This window comes from Dromaius novaehollandiae, chromosome 3 (genome assembly GCF_036370855.1).
Source record: "Dromaius novaehollandiae isolate bDroNov1 chromosome 3, bDroNov1.hap1, whole genome shotgun sequence".
Classification (NCBI taxonomy): domain Eukaryota; kingdom Metazoa; phylum Chordata; class Aves; order Casuariiformes; family Dromaiidae; genus Dromaius; species Dromaius novaehollandiae.
In genome coordinates, this window is record NC_088100.1 from 2,500,128 (window position 1) to 2,517,148 (window position 17,021).

A 17,021-nucleotide genomic window follows, 5' to 3' on the forward strand; every position below is an offset into this window, starting at 1 on the left:
AGCAGGAACGCCGGGAGTTCTCCCTCTCGGCGGTAGCTTGCTGCTGCCCGAATGTGTTGATTAGTTTTTCTGCAGGCGCCTGGGAAACAGCTTGTGATCCCCGCTTTTGGCTCGTTAGTGTTCATTGCATCTCCAGCTCTGCTCGGCGCGATTGAGTTTGCTGTAATGGGGGCAGGAGCAAAGCACTTAGCAGCTTAACAACTCCCCAGCCGATGCTGCCGGTTTTCCATCGGGTGACGCGGATTTCCCGGGCTTTGATTTGATCATCTTATCCATGAGGCTGCTGGAGCAGCCGGTGCTGCTCCCTCCCCGCCCGGGAGCTCCCGTGATTAAGTCGTTGCTGCTCGGTGGGACCTCTCGGGAAGGCCATGCTGCCAAAGGTAATGAGCTGAAGCGACCGGCGGTGTCGGGCTGTATCGGCATCCCGCAAAGATCTCGTTCGCTTCTGTTTCCTCATTTGTGTGTTGTTGGAGGGCTTGCGTAGGATGCCCTCTGGCTTTTGTAACACAGAGTTTTCTGCGGCTTGGTTATGAGGATGCAGAGGTGGGAAATGACCGCGGTGTGAAGCAGCAAAGTCATTGAAGTGTTTGACCTGCTCCAGTCTTCATCTGCCTTTGAACTTTACAGTGGTTGCAACACATTCGCCTTCCTCCAAGGCTGTAGTTGCTTCAGGGGTTGTTGGAGATTTTGGGGAGGGGGGAAATTGCTTTCGGGTAACGTGAAATCCAGATTATGGAGATGTTAATTGTGTATCACAACATGCATTCATCTTCTGCCTGCCCAGAAAGCCTGCTGCGAGTGGCCCATGCGTGAACAGAAGGGCGTTTAAACAGAATTTTGCTTAAAATGCACTTGTTAGGATGCCTCTGCAAAACTGGTACCTTCATGCCTAGAATCAGTGTTTTTGTTTGCGAAGCAGCATTGGTGTGCTGAGCAGCTTTTATGGATGAATAAAATGTCAAGGTCCCTTTTTTTCCCAAAGGAGCATGCAGCCTAAAGTGGATAAGGCAGCAAACAAAACTGCAGACAAAGGTGGATGAAGAGCCCTAAGGGGATGTAGATGCAGTTTTTGCCTGGGTGGGGTAAATGGTGGCATTCCTGAGCCTCTCCCTGCTGGCACGTCCCTGTGGGACTAACTGATCTCGTAAAAATACTTGGAGTACATATAAGTTAAGGTGTGACTTTTTTTTCTTGGTAAAGATATGTATATTTTAAGGGAGTTATATAAACTGATAGAGAGGTGTTTTTATTATGCCTTATTTTGGTATAAGTGATTTTGAAGCTGGAGGTGGATTTTTAGACTCTGAACAGAGGAGAGGGCTCCTGGCTTGCAGCCCCAGCAGACTTTGCTCTGGCTGATCCAAGAGAGACAGGATTTCTGAGCAGAGCCCTGGCAAACGTGTCCTCAACTGCCCTTGGCAGTATCTGCTGCTTTCTCTCTTTTTCTCCCCCTTTAGAGAGATCCTAGAGAGACCAGCAGTCTTACTTGGGTCCCTAATGTTTGGTGGTGTAAAAACTTTTCCGTGGTTTGACCAAATTTTCACTTTTCAGTGCAGTCAGGGCTGGCAGTGATACCAGTATTAAGTTTGCCAGACAGTTCTGTGTTTTAAGATCCTGGTTTTGGTTGCTCATATTTTGTCAAACTTTATTTCAGCTAGAACTTCCTAGCTAATTGTCTGCTACAGGATGTGCTTTTCTGGGAGACTCTAGTCACAGTAGTTCAGCTGCTTTGGAGAATGAGACTAAGAAAATGCACACTTTCTTACGATTAAAAAAAAAAAAAAAAAGGAAAAAAAGCATGCTGAGCTTTTCTTTCAGAAGTTCCTGTGCTGCTGCACTTGGGAGCAAGAATTTGATGTTTGGCAGGCGATGTCTGTTCTGCGGTTCCCATGAAAATCCACCAAATTTGGGCCAATTTGGAAATGTTTGAGGGAATGGGAAAGAAAGGAATTTCAGCTGAAACATATTTGGAAGAGACACATCAAAACGAGCAACTAGACTCCCTAGAGATCCCTTTGCACTGAGCATTTGGCTGAGCAGAGGGAATTTGGAGCTGCTGTGAAGGGTTGGCGAGGTTTGTGGGAGGGTGTCTGGGAACTGTTTAGGAGAAATATCTAAATGAGCTTGGGGAAAGCAGAGAGGACTTTGAGAGAGATGTGGGGAAGGAGTCTGACCTGCTAAGGGATTGGGAACCAGGGGAAGAACTAATTAAGAGGAGGAAGTTGGAAATAGGTAGGAGAAGGAATGAGGAGGACAACCAGAAAAGGTTTGTCAGGAAGATCAGAAGAGCAGGGCTTAGACAGGGACTCCTGGGCTCAGAATGGAGGACAAGAATGAGGGAGGGGAGAGAGGCAGCGGGGTGAGAGGCCTGGCGTGAGGAAGAGATGAATCTGAGACAGATTGGAAAGGGCGAAGAGGACTGGAGCTTGGGAGGAAGCAATGGGGGAGTGGTAGGCCTGCGTCGACTGCCAAGCCTGGCTGTTCATCATATCAGCAGGCAGCTGCGAAACTGAGCCAAGAGCGCGGGTCTCTACCCCTTCTGTAGAGACAGCAAATAGACTTGGAGGTTGTCTGTGCCATGACAGAGCCTTCAGTGGTATGATCGCATCTATTTTTGCCTTTTTCCTTCTCTTCTCTCCATCCCAGCGCCCTGTGTTGCTCAGAGCAAGGGATGAACGTGCTGTGGAAGCCCGTCAGCGTTGTGCAGAGGAGGTCGTAGGCTCTTGGCCCCCAGCCGTACTTGCTGCATGTTGTGAAACAGGGAGTTGGAGGAGGGAGGAGAAGGGCCTTGTTGCTTAAGCATCACTGAATACCGCCCTGGCGTTGGTCTCGCTCCTTGCTGTTGCTGCCGAGTCTGGGATACTGGGGACGTTGCTGGAAGCAGCCTCTTCCCCAGTATCGTTCTTGGAGCAGAGTGTGTTTTCTGGGACTGTGGATTGAGTTTTGCAGACATTACGTTAGTGGGATCCAGTGGGACTTGTGCTCTGTGAGTGTGCCTGTATGTATGAATATGTATATATATATTGCCATACGTTTGTAGAGACTATTAAAAAAAAAAGTCAAGGTCCAAGGCTTCCCTGTGCTAGGAGAAAACTGTTGGTCCTAGTCCCTCCTGCCTCTGAGCCTCACCTGCAAGGTTGAGATAACCCTCTTCTCACAGGGAAGAGCAACCACGTGAAGCGTTCAGATGACACAGGATGGAGCACTGTTAAAACAAAATTAATTTCCCTTGTTCTTTCAGGGAAGGTTTTGGATAGTGCAGTGCAAGTGGCGTTGGGGCACTGCTTCGTCATCGCTGGTCCTATAGAGCTTGGCCCTGTCTGCAACTAGTTGTACAGAGCTAAAAGGATAAGTGTCGCATGGTAGCATGGAGACCAAAGGAGTCCGGACAACAGTTAGGGAGCTTGCGGTGGTAATATGCTTCCCTACGGTACCTAGTTCCCTTCCAAGCCTCTTAAGGCATCTCACTTTCCTTCGTCTCTTTGTATGTTCTCTACCCTCCCTTTTTGGCCTCCCAGCTCGGCACAACCACGCACATCTCACAGCTGGTGGAGCGCTCCATGTGTGCTGGTTGGCCAGTGACTGCTACCCAAAACGGGGTGACACTTGACTTCTTCCATTTTTTCAACGGGAAGACAACTTTGCAGGAATGTTTTGAGAACAGCTCCATCCTTTGCTGGTTTGGGGTTGAAATGGCTTCTGAAGGTTGGTTTATTTTGTCTTAGTTTTTCTCTCTCTCTCTTTTTTTTTTTTTTTTTTTTTTTTTTTTTTTTTGTGGAGGTGGTGGTGACCATCAGGAAAAAGAAATCGAGTTTAACACCTTGTGCTGAAAGGTAGGAGCAGGTTCTCTGTGTGTGAGCTTGCGGTAAAATGCTGCTCTGAACAAATCCAGTTTTGTGTGACTGCACAGTGTCAAAGTTGTCGTAAAGACAGTGTAAACCCACGTTATCCTGGAGACAATTACTGCTCTGTCTTTTTTGCCAGTGTAGGAAATAAAAGTCATATAAAGGCTGTGATAAAGCGGTAGCGCTGTAAATGCAATCGTAGTAGTTCCTAGCAATAGCTGTGCCCTTACTACTGGTGTGGTTCTCATCAAGCACACAGTCACTGCTGGTATAAGTTGTGGACTTCACAAACGTGATGGAGTAATAAGTCACGGTTGGAATATGATGAATGGTGTGGAGTGATCTAGATCCCTTGTAAACTGGCGTCCCACAAATCATACGTGAAATGACCTGGTGCAAAGTCGCGTGTGGAGGAGTAAGCAGTGCCGTGCCTGAGGAAGAGGGCTCTGCCCTGGAGAAACAGTGCTCGTGAGAAGGTATCTGTGGTTGTGAAGAGCAAACAACTCCATGTGAATTCCCAGTTTGATGGCACAGCAAGGAGCATTTAATGCCATCTATGGACATATGAACTGGGAATAGGAACAAAAGGGTGTTTTTTACTTCCAAAAACTGCATTTGTGAAAATACTACCGGAATAGCTTATTTAGCTCCAATATCCGTATTCTAAAATAGATGTGGGAAAAGCTAGAGAACAAGCAGAGGGAACAGCAGGGCAGTATTTGGAGGGTGGAGAAAATATCTTGACTTGAACTTTTTAAACCTCTCACTGTTTGACCTATCAAGAGAGAGACCGAAAGACGCCTCCCTTGCACGGGGAGAGGATGTTGGACACTGCCGGGTCCATCGGAGATGACTGTGGGAAGTAGCAACTGCTGGGGAGGTGAAGCTAGGAGGCAGGCGCATGCTGCGATTAATCGTTGGAACAAGCTAACAGGGAGGGATGGATTCTCCGTTGCTTCAGATGAAGACTTGACGTCTCTTTGAGAGTTGTACTTTAACGAGAAGTAAGTAATTGGGCTCGCTATATGGGTAACAGTGAAAGCTTCCTGCCCGTAGTTTAAAGGAGGGTTAGACAAGTGTCCGTTGCATTTCCCTTTCTCAGAAAGGCAAAATCCCATGGCACCATTTTTGCTCTGAAAGCAAAATGCCGTCGTGAACACAGCACATGGTTTCATGTAGTAAAATGCTGGAAGTTCTTGCTTGGACCTCTTCCTTCAAATGGATTTCCCCAGTTGCCTGGAAGCTTAGAACAACTTTCTGAAAGGGAAATGTTGTTATTTCTGTGTGCTATAGTGTATTATCTGCCCTTGGAAAAGGGAAGGACTTGTGTGCTGAGCAAGCCTCTAGCGTGTCTCTTGCTTTTCTTTAAAGCAGCTAATATGCCCCCGCTGAGCATCCCTCCGCTTGCATGCTAATCTTGGTGCCACCCTGTTGGTTTAATGTCAAAGTGGTTTGAAATAGCTCCAACAGTGGATTGTGACTTCAGGTAAAGAGGGACAAGCCAGCCAGAGGAGACCTTAATTTGAAGGTCCGTTTTCTTTCCCTAAATGTCTTCTTGAACATGAACAGCATGAGCAGAGTGTCTTCCGTATGAAAGGGTTTTTGTAGTTAGCTAAGGAGAAACTCACTGATGTTTCTTTTTTCCCTAGAAATCAATCCTGATACCGTCTTCTCTTGCTACTCCTTAGTGATTAGTGATAGGACTTAACAGTGCCACAGTAAACATCCTGCTTTTCTTATCCAGCCTCGCTTCTGCATTGAGCATCCTTGTGCATTCCTCCTTTTCTACGCCCTGCTGAGCACTCCTAGCCACCTCGGCTGTAAGGTAAAATATTAGCTTAAATCCCTTTCCTTTCCGTTGGCTCAGCAGACGGGCAGGAGCTTTTTGGGTGCCACTGCCTTGTTTGGCTTTTTATTGCGAGTCTGAACCCAGACTGGCGAAGGCATTGAAGCTGAAGGTCCAGCCCCAGGCAGGGTTGGATGTGACTCTTGAACCAGAGCCCTTTCCCAGTTTGCTTCCCTGAAAGCAAATGTTTTTATCGGAGTTTGCATAAGCAACTAACAGCTTATCTGTATTCTTCATGAGCCTTTTAGCTTTCTTTTCCTGCGGTGGGTTCACAAAATCTGCAGTTTGGCCTCTGCTCTGCAATGACAGTTTTTAATTTCACTGTTTGTATGATTTTGTTTGCTTAAGTGGAAGCTAGATAGGGGCCTCAGTCCTCTGCTGCGCTTTCCCTTTTCGCTTTTTTCCTCTCCAGAACCCCGCAACCTTATCCTGCTGCTGTCTGCAAACAACTTGGTTTCTAGTTCTGTTTTAAATGCTCTTTTTCTGTTCTGTTCTGTTTTAAATGCTCTTTTCAGGAATATTAATATGCGGGATGGTCTCTGTGTTCAAACGAGGCATAAACAGTTCAGACAGTAAATGCTAAGGAGCAAGTGCCATTAATGGACCCAGATGGTTATGCTGCCAGTTTTATGTGACATGTTGCCTGCATTAGCCTGGGAAACTTTCTGCTCCTAAGTATCAAAGAGCTCTATTTAATGCCTGCTTTGTCCAAACTTCTCCAGGACTTTAAGCGTCGCCTTAACGGCGCGTAGTGGTGCGGGTAGCGGAGCGCTGGCAGCGCCGTCCATCTGACCTGGCGTGACGTCTCCATCCTGACCACGGTCTGCTGAGCCGCTGCGGTTGAGTCGCCCTTGGAGAGGTGCCCGGGTGTACAACAGAGCAAGCTGCGGCCTTGCTCGCCTCCGCCGGGGACGCGTGGCCCGCCGGGGCCACCGACCGCGGCTCGTGGCACGCCACGTCTTCATCACCTTGGCCTCCTGCTCGTGTTGGGTTAGAGCGTTGCCAAAAGACCAAACCAAAACAAAAAAAACTCGATACTTGAAACCAAATTTTAGATCTAAAATCTCATGCCTGGCAGTATAAAAAAATAAAAACTTGCAGACAACAAACAAACAAGTAACATGTGTGAGAGCTTTGAAAGAAAAGGCGATAGGGAAGCAAGTGGGCCCAGTTATCCGGGAAGGGTGAGCTGAAAGCAGGTTGTGACACTCTTGTGACCGAGATGTGAAGGTGAAGCTTTCCAGCAGAGGCTGCAAGGGCGAGCAGAAGAAAACGGGCAGATTGAGCTGCATAATGAAGGAAGGAGGTCAGAAGGGAAATGTAATTAAATATCCCAAGATACCGTTTAGCACCGTGCCTTTCACTCTTGGCCATCGCCAGCCCCCGCTAAGGCGGATTGTCCCAGGGCCACCGGGGGCTGCAAATTCTGCCTCCCCGCTTCCTGCTGGGGAGCAGCAGAGCTCATCTGTGTACATATCCTCGGCGCTGTTTTTAATTTCCAGGAGGATGTGGATGCCGTGTGTTTATGTTGGAGCGGCGAGCCGTGGAGGCCCGGAGGAGACGGCGTGCTTGGGAGCAGAGCTGGCTTCGCTCGTCGCCAGCTTGCTAAGCTCGGTGACTTCGTGCGCTTGCTCGGGGCAGAGCTTTACTTTTTACTCTTCAAAGCGATTCTCGCATGAGCACAGGCTCGCAGAGGCTCCCTGCTGCAGACATCTGCCGCTCGCTCCTCTCCCACGGACCGCAGCAGAGAGGCGCTCGGTTAAAGGTGGACAGCGGCGTGAGCGGCAGATGCCCATGAACGTTGTCCCTGCGGCGCGTTCCCTTCTGCTCAGCTGGTGCCAAATGCAACCCTGTTTGCTTTGCGAAATAACCGAGGGTAAAAGACAAGAGATGTGGAAAAAAATGCAACTCAAATGTTGCATTTAAAATTGTTGTTGTCTTTAAAAAAAGATAGCAACAACAAACTTTGGTCTCAAAGAGTTGAGGGCTCTTTATCCACTAAATAAGTCCCCCTGTGCATATTCCTGTAATCTTGAAAGACCTTTAGGAGCTCCAGCTCAACAAACGGTAACACATCAAAGAAGTGTCTGTGGGACTCGGAGTACAAATATATAACGTACAGATGGCACAGGGAGTTCACAAGGCTCTGAGTCCATGCCCAGGGAGCAGATCGGCTCTTGCTGAGAGACCATCTGACAGCCTCCTCCTTTTAGATGACTCTTTGCATCAAAGGTGACCTGAAAAACATTTTTTAAAATACATTTAAAAGAAAAGAAAAAGCACCCAAACTTAATCTCAAGTCCAGTATCAAGAGCAGTCTCTCTGCTTAGGATGCCTGTACTTCAGAAAGCGTTTTGTGTGCGTTCATAGATACTTGAGCATGGTTGCCCGGTACAGGGGTGTTTTTGGGTCGTCTTCTGGCAGGCGTGGAGCTCTCCTGGGCAGGCATCTGCGTGCGCAGAGGGGCACGGGAGGACCCTGCAAGCAGGCCATGGAGAGTGGACTGTTCTCCAGTGCTTGCGAGACAGTGTCATCTCGGTTGGGGTTAGGATTGCAGTGTCCGACCGTTTCGGGGTGATGCCGGTGGTGCTGCTGAGACTGTCGTTACAGGACTGACTTTGATAGACTCTTCTAAGGCTTCTGCCTCTGCAGGGTCAAATGGACTATTTTGGGTGCCTCGGGTGGAATTGGCCCTTTTCCCCTTTGTCCCCGCAATAGGTGAGTTTTCATAATTGGCACTGAAATTTGGAAATAAAACCTGTGCCAGGGAAGCAGCCAGAGACACTGAGCGTCCTGCTCTCCTGCCCAACGGGGCTGGTGGCTGTGTCCTGCCCTGGGCAGCTGGACGACGATGACGGCCAGCATCTCCCACCAGCTTGGTCTAGCGAGGAAGAGCAGTTGGGTTGGTCCACAACTAAAAGCTCAAGGAATAGAAGTAAAATTAGATTGTTTTTCATGCTTGGTGGTGAAGAGTGCAGCAGCAGCCCCGGGGGTGCTTGGACAGAAAGCAGATGCCTGTTGTCTCGGGAATCTTTCAAGCATGTCTCCTTTGGCCAGCACCGTTTGAGGCTTCCCCGCGCTGGGTCCAAGCCAGCTGTGCTGCGTTCCCGTCCTCTGCTTCTCTCCTCCGGGCGCTGGCACATCGGGGCCTGGCGTTCCCTGCGCTTGACTGATGGGGAAACGGATACTGCCGGCATATCTGCATCTCACGCGTCTCCGTGCCACCTCGTGAAAGCGGATCTGAAGGTGTTGACCTCCCCTGTCCCTTTCCGCCAGGTCCTTTCCGCATGTCTGCGGCGCCTCCAGCTCTGCGGGATGCGAGTGCCGAGCGATGCCCCCGGGTCGCTTTAGATATTTGACCTCTGCTCGGAGCTGGCGGGAGCCTGGCCGGGAGCGCGAGCGGTGGGCTGGGCTCTGCGTCCGGGGCCAAAAGGGCTCCAGGATGCAAAGCGGTGCATTTAAATCACAGCGCATAGAAAAACAGAGGAGCTAATTTTTATGCATGAGGATGAGGGTAGAGGAGAGATTTGTTTCGAAGCAAATTTATATAAGGGCTCCTTCAGCACTTTATTATTATTTTTTTTCCATCAGTCTGTGCTCTTGTGTGCCCAGGCTGTGGTCCATCCAACAGAAAGCACCCTTGTGTGCTTAAATGGACCCCACACTCGAAGCAAAGCAGCATTTACGACCGGTTACAGAGCCACCTCCCATTCTGGCAAGTGAGAATAACGTTGCGGAAAGTAGCTGTCCCCCCGAGGGAGCAATTTGGTACTGGGCAGCAGTTGTTGACTCTTGAACAGCTTCTGCTGCTCCAGCCAGCTCTTTAAAGGCTGGGAGTTTTTTTTGAACGACAGCTTTCTAAGGGCCAGGTAGTGTTGTGACAGTACCTTTAAAATCCTTAAGCTGCCTAGATCACTCCAAGGAAGCAAGCAGTAAAAGAGCTGGAATAAAAACGTATCACGCAGTGTCCTTCACTTCTGCTGACAACTGCAGTTTAAATTCCTGGTGCAACCTTTTAGCATAGCTAGCTTGTAAAAACTAATAAAAAATAAAATGAAGTCATAACAGCTACTTGCCACTGCCTTCTGATGGGAAGGAGAGAGAAACTGCCTTTCTTTTCTGGTGAGCCTGTGCTAATGTGCTGTTAGTGCTACTAATACTATATCCTGGTACACTAGCATTAATCTGTATTGTAATATTTACATTATGTAAGTTATGCAGTGTTTAGCAGAGAGGAGGCTTTGCTTTTGTCATAAAGTATTATTTATCCCATAAGCACCCTAATATTTTTTGGAGCTTGCATTATTTTTGAAAAGACCTAAGTTCCCAGGAGGTTGGTTTCTTTGGATGATGCAAATTTGGGGGTCCATTCTGGCAGAGCTGCCCTTTCTGCCCACTCTGTGTTTTTAGGTCCGTTGCCCCAAGAGCCAAGTGTCTCGAGATTTGGGGACCCAGGATAATTCGTGACTTTGAAAAAACGTAATCAATAGTTTTTTTTTATTTCGTAAGCTGTAGGCTTTCAAAGCTTGCAATAAAATATCTCCAGTCTCACAGCCAGTTAGGGTGGTGCACAGACACCGGGTTTGTGCGGTGCCATTGCCGTCTGCTGCTGAAGCACGTCTTCTGCGGGGCACGTTGCAGTCGATCCTCAGCTGAGGCCATTGAGCAACAGCTTCGCTGGTGATTTCCAAGGAACTTGGGAAAGAGCTTTCCTGGCCAGGATCATGTCTGTCAGGTCCTGTTTCTGCAGACATCTTAGGAGCCTTGTGCAGATGGAAATGTGCCATGGCCTGCAGCTTGTCAAGAGAGAGAAAAGCTGTCTCCGTGATGTCCTTGCAGCTCAGAGATGCGGTCCTGTCTGAACTTTGCTAGCCAAAGTGGAAAGCATGGAGGTGGCCTCTATAAGGCACTGCTAGTCTTGTTTCTGGGGGTCCAGCACCAGCCCCCATGATGCATGGAGATGCTTCCGCTCTGCTTTCTTCCCAGCTGGGAGCAGGTTCATACCGGAGAGGCTGGGAAGGGGACACCCCGACACCGCCTGTGCTGGGTGCTCGAACTGCGACTATCCAAAAGCCATCGTCAGTGGGAGAGTGACAGCAGGACGCAGATGGCCCTGGCGGGCAACACTTGCTCGTTGTCCTCAAACAAAAGGCAACGCAACACGCGGCCAAGGCATCGGCTGCTGAACAATAGTCGCCGCAGCCTTGGACTGTGGTTAGCAAGAGGGATTTCATCGCGTTTGCTCTCTTCAGGCGTAGCTGCTGAGATCAGACACTTGTTTGCAGCAGAAGCACCTCTGAGGTGGGATTTAACTAGGAAAACACTTGGACGAAGAATTGTTGTGAATTGCTGGGCTTGAGGCCAGGAGCGTTGGCGACAGCTCGTGGTGCGGCCTGGAGGAGGTCAGGCCAGGTGATGTGCAGTGGTGCCTTTTGACCTGGACGCTTAGGGAGTGAAATAGTTGATTTTTTTTTCTGGGAAATGGCGAGACGCGTGCAACTTCAGAGCTATGGGTTGCCAGGTCTCGTAGGGGAAATGTTTTCCGTGGCGGGAGCTGAGCAAGCCGGCTCGGAGCTGATTGAGCACAGAGCTGCTGACTCATGTCTCATCCCATTTAGCTCCAAAGGATTTGAAATATCCCGTCTCTGGGTTGTCTGCTTTGGAGATAGCTATCAATAGCAACGTGTGCAAAGCATACTGATTGTTTTCCGCTGCCGTTCTCCCCTCGTAGGCTGTACTGCCTCCGACACTGCTAAATGTCCTCGTCCCCACGTCAGGTGTTGGGCCAAAGTTTGGCGCAGTGGGGATCACTCCACGTGGCCCGGGCAGGGCTGCTGACCACGGCCATCTCATGACCTTCTGCTGCATCCAGCTGTCCCCATAGGTGCATATGGTACTCTTGTATGCCACACCATCAAATGTGGTGACGGGTACAGGAGGCTCGTTTACTGGTGCGCCTGTGACGGAGGTGGCTCCAGGTGGTGGATCAAGACCATCCAAACCTTGCTTGGGTGATTGTGGCCAGGTTGCTCTTCACTACTGGTGTCCTATGCTCCCTTTGCAAGGCTCTGGTTGTGCCTTGTAACTCCCAAGGAGGTATCCTTTGCCCCAGGCCTAATCCTGCGTTTCTTCAGTTACTCTGGAAAGGCAGCAAGACCCAGGGTGTGTGGTACTCGGCAGAAGAGCGTCCTCCAGCCTCCGATACTCCTTGGCTACCCAGACCATCAAGCCCACGGGAGTACTTGGGCGTAAGGCCGACTGCTTCATGAATCCCTCGTCTGTTCGGAAATGGTCCGGAAGGAGCGTTTTAGCCAAGATGCTAATGAGCAGCTTCTCTTGCACGATGCCTCTAGGCGATGGGTAATATGTTTCTTAAGTACATGTGGTTTTGTTTGTGTTTTTATATTAAACAGGTGAAGAACCCTTGAGATCAGCCAGAGGAGGAGGAAGAAAAGTAGCGCAGGGCTTGGCAGGTGATGCAGGAAAGGCCCGAGCCGAGACGCGGTGCAGGAGGTAACACACGCAGGAGCGCTGCCGTGTCAGCCTGCTCCACGCCGGGCGTTAGCTTAGCTCTTCCCGTGCTCCTGTAACACCCTTTGCACATGTATTTTGACACCATCCACCAAAACATCTCTGCACACTTCCAGCAGTGCTCTCCCATCTCCCCACAGTGATGTTAAAGAAACGGTGAGGTTGAGAAAGCGTGTGAAATTTGGGCAGCTCCAGTGTGGTGTCACCCATGGAGTTGTAAGCCCCTTCCTTTTTTTGGCCATCAGCTCTTTTATTCAGTCCTCTGTTATTTGCTGGAACGAGCCAAATGCGGAGAGCAGATCTGCAGGCTAAGAAGCAGCATTTCACAAGATCTTGATTTCAGTGGTTTATATTCTGTTTTAAAAGTGGTATTGAATGTCACTAGTGGGCAGCACTTGGCCACTCCATGTCTGGGTGCCTTGGGGTCCAAATGCCCGCGCGCAGCTCAGCTGGGCATTAGGCTCAGGAAGTATTTGCATGATCTGAAAATTTCTCGTAGCATTTGGCCGAAGTGTAACGGCCCACGATACAGCGAGAAGCAGCCTGGGTGCTCTCCATGTCCCTCCTGGCCTTGGACTGCCCTAATCTGTGAAAAATCACAGCTGCATTTCTAATGCCACATGACCGGTTCAGGCCCCTGTTTTGACTTGCTGTCAAAAGATTTCTCCCGGAGCGCTGTGTCCTTGTGTATCGCATTTGGAGCATCTGCTCGGTATACACGTGGGTTGAACCGCTTCCAGCAGGCTTCGCAAGCGTGCCGGGGATTTCCTCCTGGAAATCCATCCCTGGGCCAACCGGGCTGGATCGTGGTTAGCTTATGGGATCAAGGCGATCAAGCTGTAATGGCTGTCTTTAGAGTTGCACTTTTTCGAGCCTGTGCTCTCCCCACCCCTAGCTGCGTATCTGGACATCTAAGGGTTTTTTTCTTTTTCCTGCCTTGTTCGAGTGAAAGAGTAGATCCTTTTTGATTTATTCCAGAGCAGCCCTCGAGCTCAGCTCCTGTGAGAAGCTGCTGACTTTGAGTTCAAAAGATCTCGCTTCTTTGAGGCCAGGCTGTGGTCTTCCATCTTGCCTCAAAGTTAAACCGAATAAGAAAATTCTTTTTTTCCTTTGAAAAGAGAGAAAGAGGAAAAAAATAAGCCTGCTGTTTAGGGGAAGCAGCCTTACCTGCAGCAAAGGAGAATGCCAGCATGCAGAATTTGGGGTTAAAATCTGGTTGTTTAGCGAAGACTTTATTTTTAAGCACCTAGCATGTTGTTTAGTAAGTGTTTCATAGAGATAAATACTTCCTTTTAAAGCAGTGCTGTTGGCTGGCTGAGATCCAGGCTGTGATCCTACATTAAAGCACTTTCCGTGTTTAAACCACTACATCACAGTGGTGGTTGGAAATGGTAGTTCAGATCCCTAATTTCCTGCAGATTTGCTGATAACGAGGTCTGGTTGAGGCTGAGTTTTGCATATGCTAACTAGCCGGTTTGGTCTTTGCGTCAGCTCTGAATTTCACCGCAGGCAGGAGTGCTGGTCGCCGCCGTAATTGCCTTGTTGCCTAGCTGGTGTTTTCAGGAGCAAACCAGGGAAGAAAACACCCAAAGATAGGCCAAGGACATCTCAGTTCAACATTTAGGCCTAACATTTGTGTCCATCTCTGCATTTCATCCTTCCTACTGCCTGACTCTAGACCTTCGGAGGTGGCAGCTAAGCTGCTTGAAGGTGGGCCCCACCTCACATGCCCAGCAAGTGAGTCTTTAATGGGCGTTTTCTAATGTTTAACTTGTAATGCCATTGTGTGGAGCAGTGTTATAGATGACCAACAGTTGTTGTTCATATCAGATGACCGTCTTCGCATACCAGAGGGATTGAGTGTGGTTGGTACCTTAAAACACCGGTTATGCCATATGCTATAGGAATGAATGTGATGTGTTAGGCGCTGTCCTGAAGATGAGCTGTGCACCTTGAGATGAGGTGCAGACAGCTGGCATGTATGTATATGTATGTGTATGTATATGTATGTGTGTGTATATACACGTGCACACATACACGTGCATGAACAGAGCAAAACAAATATGTCAGAGCTATTTTATACTAGCTGTCTTCCATAGGCCCTGCTTAGTTGTTGAAATTAGTCCAAATTTATGTGGTCGTTGCTATGGCTATGTGTTTGGAAGGACAGAGGTAACAGATTCAAGACTTCCTTTTAATATATGGGATCCCTCCCTTTAAAACCAGCTCTTCTTGAGCAAGGTGACCTTGACTTTGCTTCTAACTTGGGCAAGCAGCAATGCAGGGGCGTAGAGATGCTGACCAGTGCAGAGACGGCTTGCTCGGACGACAGCAGAGGAGAAAACGCAGGTGGGGTTGATCGGGAGTTTTAATGACAAATGAGGTTGTCAGGGTTGCTTGCTAATCTGTGTACGCTCTCCCTCACTTGCATATACTTAGTGTGTTCCTGGGAGGTTTGTGTCTGTTCTTTCAAAAAGCTCCAGCATTAGTATGGGGAGAAAAACGGCTTTCTTGCTTAACTTGGAGGTAGGTGATGATTTGCTGGCTTGGGCGGTGGGTACCAGCCACGCTCGCTGTTGGAAGCCGCGTGAGTAAGTGACAGCTGAGGCAGCCCTTGCCGGCATGGGAAAAGAGTCGCGGGATGTTTTGCAAGCCGTTCTTATCAAACTTTTTATTTTGCAGAAACACTGTATTTCAAGGTTTTCTAAACCGTGGAATGTGGACTTGTGCCTGCATGAGCACACCGCGGTGTTTATGTCCTCTTTCGGGAAAAATGTGTCTAGAAAGCCAGCTGCAATTGCAGTCGTTTTCTGGCCTGCGTACAGTCAATCCGTTCAGCTCCCGTTACGATGCCGGGACAGGTAATAAACTGACTGTCGTCTTTTGTTCTGCCGCTGCTGCTCCTGCTGCTCATTCGGTAGAGAAAAGGCACGCACCGACCTTCTGCAAACCCAGCAATAAAGCAGGAGAATGCTTTTTGCCCAAATCTAATTTGAAACACGATGACTGGCCCAGTCTTAAACAGCTTCCAACTTAACAATAAAGAAACTTCACCGAGTGCTTGGCAGGAGCCTCTGTACATAATTTAGATCCTAATCAGATGCATTAACACATTTTCTATGGATCTCAAGGGGGCCGAGAAGACTAGGTGTGCTGGGTAATTTCTTCCCAGATTTCTTTACCTGATCATTTATTACTCTTGGGGACTTCATTTGCGGTCCAAATGTCAGCACCAGAATCCTGCTGCTTCGTGTGGCTGCATTTAGAGTAGCTGGCAGCACGGCTGCAAGCAGCCTAATTGGCGTTATCCTCAGCCTTTCCGTCCGCGTGGGTCAAAGGGAGGACGGGGAGCACGTGGGGAGGGAGGGAGGCAAGAGGAGCCCAAGTGGGGACCCAATTCGGCGGAGCACTGAGCTTCCCCTGCACCTGTGGCCCCATGGGAGGGGAAGTGCTGAGCATCCTCGCTGCCTGGCACGTGTTTCACGCTGGGCCCAGGCAGGAGCTCCGGTTCCCGCGAGCTGCACGGGGGAAGCGCTCCCTCCCCACGCTTTCCCTTCAGCTCTTAAACACAAACAGCTGTAATTCCGTAAAGCTTCGGAAAGCTTTTCGGCACGCAGGGCAAAGAAACGATCATGTATCACTCGCGTCGCTTCATTGTTTTGTCAGGAATCCGCCCATGCCAAAAGCATCCGAAATCTCGCCTTTGACAGCAAATTCTGTTGCCGCTTTGATAAATGATGTTTTGGATTGCTTTCTGCTCTGCTGGTTCGTATTATCCCCACCAAAGGCGGAAAGCGAAGTTCCTTGTCACTTCAATGTCTCCTTTATGCATGTGCAAGTAATAATCCTTCCAGCGTGTTTTATGGATATTTATTTGTTATTAAATGCTAACGTAACATCAGAATTCCCTGTCCCTCCCCAGCTGCGGTGCTGCCGAGGTCAGGCACGGGTGAAATTGGGGATCCTAGGGATTTGCCAAGTTGGTCTGAGACAGCCCAGGTTCGATGTGGGCAGGTCGGATGCAGCTACTCTGTTCAGGGTGGTGAGAGTTAAACAGTGCCAAAGTGGCCAGATGATTGTGCCAGCTGGACTCGGGGCCAGGGACCTGGCCTTGATGCCTCTAATTTACTGGCATAGGTGTAGCCTCGGGGCCAAGGCAGCCAGCAACCCGGCGGCAAATCCACAAAACGTAGGACTCCTCGTTCCCCTTTTCAGTAGCCTTGGAGAATCGGGCTTGGCTGTAAAGTATTGATGAAGAAAGGACTGTAATTTATGGACCCTGCATCTCTAAGCCATAGCAATGATGCTTCAGCCACCACTAGCTGGAATGTGTTTTACTTGCATGCAGCAAAGATTGTCGTGGCTCAGGGTGGGAGGAATGGATTTATTCGTGCCTGGTCCCTGGCTAGACAGCGCTTTTGGTGCTGGGCAAAAGACGGAGGCAACCTCCATCCAAAGAAGCTCGTGGCCACAGCAAGGTGCAGAAGATCCTTGGGAGGCCAGAGAAGGAGCTTGCTGGAAGCACTGGTTTCTCTTTGCCTCTTTATTTTTTTAATAACGTATTATCAATAGTGTTTACCCCAGCAACGATGAAACTTAGCATCCCAGATTAGCAGAGAAGTTCTTAAAATGACTTTGACAAGGAGAAAGCACAGTAGAATATAATTTCGATGAAGAATTAGTGTCCTGAGAAACTGGAGGCGATTGGGTTGAGTTTGCGTTTCATGGACAGAGCGAGTCCTGGTGTCTCACCCCCTTAACACCAGTGTGCTGGGCTGTAGAAATGTTGATGGGGGGAA

The 17,021-nt window shown here is 49.2% G+C and overlaps 1 protein-coding gene across 11 annotated transcripts in view; it reads left to right on the plus strand.

The window, feature by feature from the left end:
* Window positions 1–17,021, plus strand: part of EXTL3 (exostosin like glycosyltransferase 3) — a 142,297-nt gene that overhangs the window by 77,664 nt on the left and 47,612 nt on the right. For 6 of the 11 annotated variants that reach the window (XM_064508254.1, XM_064508255.1, XM_026101986.2 and 3 more), the window contains one exon: window positions 12,105–12,204. The exons of the other annotated variants lie outside the window; for them this stretch is intronic. The gene's annotated coding sequence lies outside the window, so the exon portion shown is untranslated. The remainder of the gene's footprint in view (window positions 1–12,104; window positions 12,205–17,021) is intronic. 11 annotated transcript variants of the gene reach the window in all.